The 2790-nt window shown below is 42.6% G+C and overlaps 1 long non-coding RNA gene across 1 annotated transcript in view; it reads right to left on the bottom strand.

Moving 5' to 3' along the window:
- LOC128250929 (uncharacterized) overlaps positions 1–2790 on the bottom strand; it is a 59886-nt gene that overhangs the window by 32914 nt on the left and 24182 nt on the right. The window lies entirely within an intron of this gene.

The raw sequence follows: 2790 nt of genomic DNA, 5'->3' as shown, positions 1-2790 counted from the left end.
TAGGTAAAAAAAAAAAGAAAGAAAAAGACATGTACACTAAAAGTACCGCACGGTGGGATTGAAACCGAAACCAGGTAGTTAAAAGTGAAATTGTTAACCCCAGCCGCTACGTTGCTAAAGAGACTGTGTTTCTAACTAAAAATTTCACTGGAAACCTTTCATTATAGTTTTGTTCCATCAGGTCACTGACCTGAATGTCAAAAGACACCGACTGCAGCAGCAACAACTAAAACAACATCTACAACAACCAGCACAGCAACAACTGTGTGATTACGTTTACCTGTTATTCAAACGTTTACCTGTTATTCAAACGTTGATGAAGCTAACAGGTATTTAACTTAAGCTGCTAAACAGCAGAAACATCAAATGATTGTTTGTGACTTGGCGTCTTGCTTTGTGATTTCTTTGCAATCATGAGGTAAAGCATTTTAATTCAACCCCCCCCCTCTAGTTTTTCTCTGTCTCTAAGCCTCTCTCGCTTCTCTCTCTCCATCTCTCTTTTTCTATATATCTTTTTCACTCTGTATCTGTACCTTGCTGAGACTTGTGATTAATATAAGGAAGTCATTACGAGGTTGTCTTTACCTTTCATTCTTTCAGGTAAAATAAGTACCAGTGAAACACTGGGGTCGATGTAATCGACTCATCCCCGTCCCCCAAATTGCTGCCCTTGTGGCAAAATTTGAAACCATTATTATTATTACCTCCGCCTTCACTAAGCCGGAGGTATTGTTTTCAGTCGTGTTTGTTTGTCCGTGGACAAGATGTCTCCAGAACCGCTGGATGGACTCCAATGAAACTTTCAGGGATGTTTTTTTTCTTCCAGACTGGTACGAACTGATTAGATTCTGGGATCGATCCGGTACCGGACAAGGATTCTGGATTATTTTTCTGAGAGCGGTGGGTTCATTTTTAGTATTCTCGTTTGTGAGAGCAGTCGAGTTTATTTCAGATATTCTCATTTTAAAGATTATCTCTGATTAATCGTTGAGAAAACGTTGGTGTTGCCTTGGCAGAGGTTTGTGTCACAGGTGGTTTGAGTTGTCTTTTGTCATGTTAGACGTAATTCATAGCGTTAAATATTTGTTTGGTTGATTGTTACTGTTCAAATTGTTGCTAGTGTTATTATGAATTGTTGTTTTTTCCCATTATGGGAAAAATGGAGAAAACGCCGGCAGGTGGCCACAGTTATGCGGCTGCAACTGGAAAAGGGATAGACGTGGAAACGCTGGAGGTACGAAAAATAAATGGTTGAACCTCGAAAAATGAAGGAATGCGAGAAGTTGTTGGAAAGAGACGGAAATACACTGAAATTAACGCCGCCTGTGGAACTAACAACAAACGTAATGAAAGGAACGGTGATATTATATAAGACAATGAAGATAGCAACAAGGAAAATAGAAATAGCGACAGTAGAGGCTATTGAAGAATGTTTGAAGAATAAAAAAGGCTAACCACATTTATAACAAGAGGGAGAAAGTACGCTACTGTGGAGGTGCGTTTTGCATCAGAAGAGGAATCAGTTAAGTACGCCACGGAGGCAATAAGATCCGAAGAATGGGTACTTTTGCCATCGTACTGTGGCAAACGTGTTGCCAGGGTGCGAGTTGGCAAAGTGCCCCCAGAGATGAAAGAAGCATGGCTGATGACAGACATAATGCATGGAATGAAAGCTGAGGCCAAGATACTGAAGGCTACAAGAACCCAAAGAGTTAACTACTGGGGATATGGAATAGAGTTAACCGTTCAAGCAACAGTGGAAGACCTAAACAGAATTGTCGAAGAGATAGTGCTGCCCGATGATGTAAAATTGAGAGTGGTGGTGGAAGGCAGGTCGCCTATATGTTATACATGTGGGGAAAAGGGCCACATGAAGGCGAGGTGCCCCCAGAGGGAACAACAGATAGAGCAGACGGAGAGGCAGGAGAGCACGGGCCAGGTGATACAGGTCGCGATAAAGGAGAAAACAACGGAGGAGGGGTTCACCGTGTTTAAGAAAAGAAAGAGGAGTGGAGAGTGAGCTCTCCACCAGAGCAACAGAAAAAGAAGAAAGGAGAGATGGAAAAGGAGGCGACCAGAAGGAAGGAAGACAAAATGGTGGTGAATAAAATAAGCGAAAAGGAACCTGAAGTGTTCAAGGAGGAGTTGCATGAGGAAGAGACATTGGTGAAGACACCGGTTGTTCCAGTGGAGGAAGAAATTTAGAAACGCAACTGGAGAGACTGTTCAGAGTGGTGGAAAAAAAGAAGGTACCAGGAGCGGAGCGTAGAAAGGGAAGACAAATAAGAAGAGGAAAATGTCGATGGAATTTTGTGACGTACGCAAAAAGCAAAGAAACTGAAAAGAAAATATTAAAGTTTAAACATATTATAAGAGTAAACTTTCCCACGGATGTGTATTCCGAGAATGTGAAGGCCATCGTGGTCGACAAGGACACCTACAACAGACTAAAAGACATGTGTGAAGGGATTGACCCGCCAGGAGGGATGGTGGAGTTCAAACTTTGGTTGAAGGATACTAAGTTCCGGGGCAGGGGTAGTCTATTACATTGACTTCCGTACTAAACTGGTACTTGTGTTATCCCCGCCCCCGAAACGATGAAATGCCGCTCATCCTCCCCATCACCACCGGCGTGCTTACGATACGGCCCGTGTTCCTCTCACTAGCACCACATACCTATTTATTTCTTTATTGCCTTACGTGCGGGCTAAACATAGAGGGGACAAAAAAGGACGGACAAAGGGATTAAGTCGATTACATCGACCTCAGTGCGTAACTGGTATATATTTA

This window comes from Octopus bimaculoides, chromosome 26 (assembly GCF_001194135.2).
Source record: "Octopus bimaculoides isolate UCB-OBI-ISO-001 chromosome 26, ASM119413v2, whole genome shotgun sequence".
Taxonomy (NCBI): domain Eukaryota; kingdom Metazoa; phylum Mollusca; class Cephalopoda; order Octopoda; family Octopodidae; genus Octopus; species Octopus bimaculoides.
The sequence above is the reverse complement of the archived record's forward strand: the minus strand, read 5'-3'. Positions and strand labels throughout refer to the sequence as shown.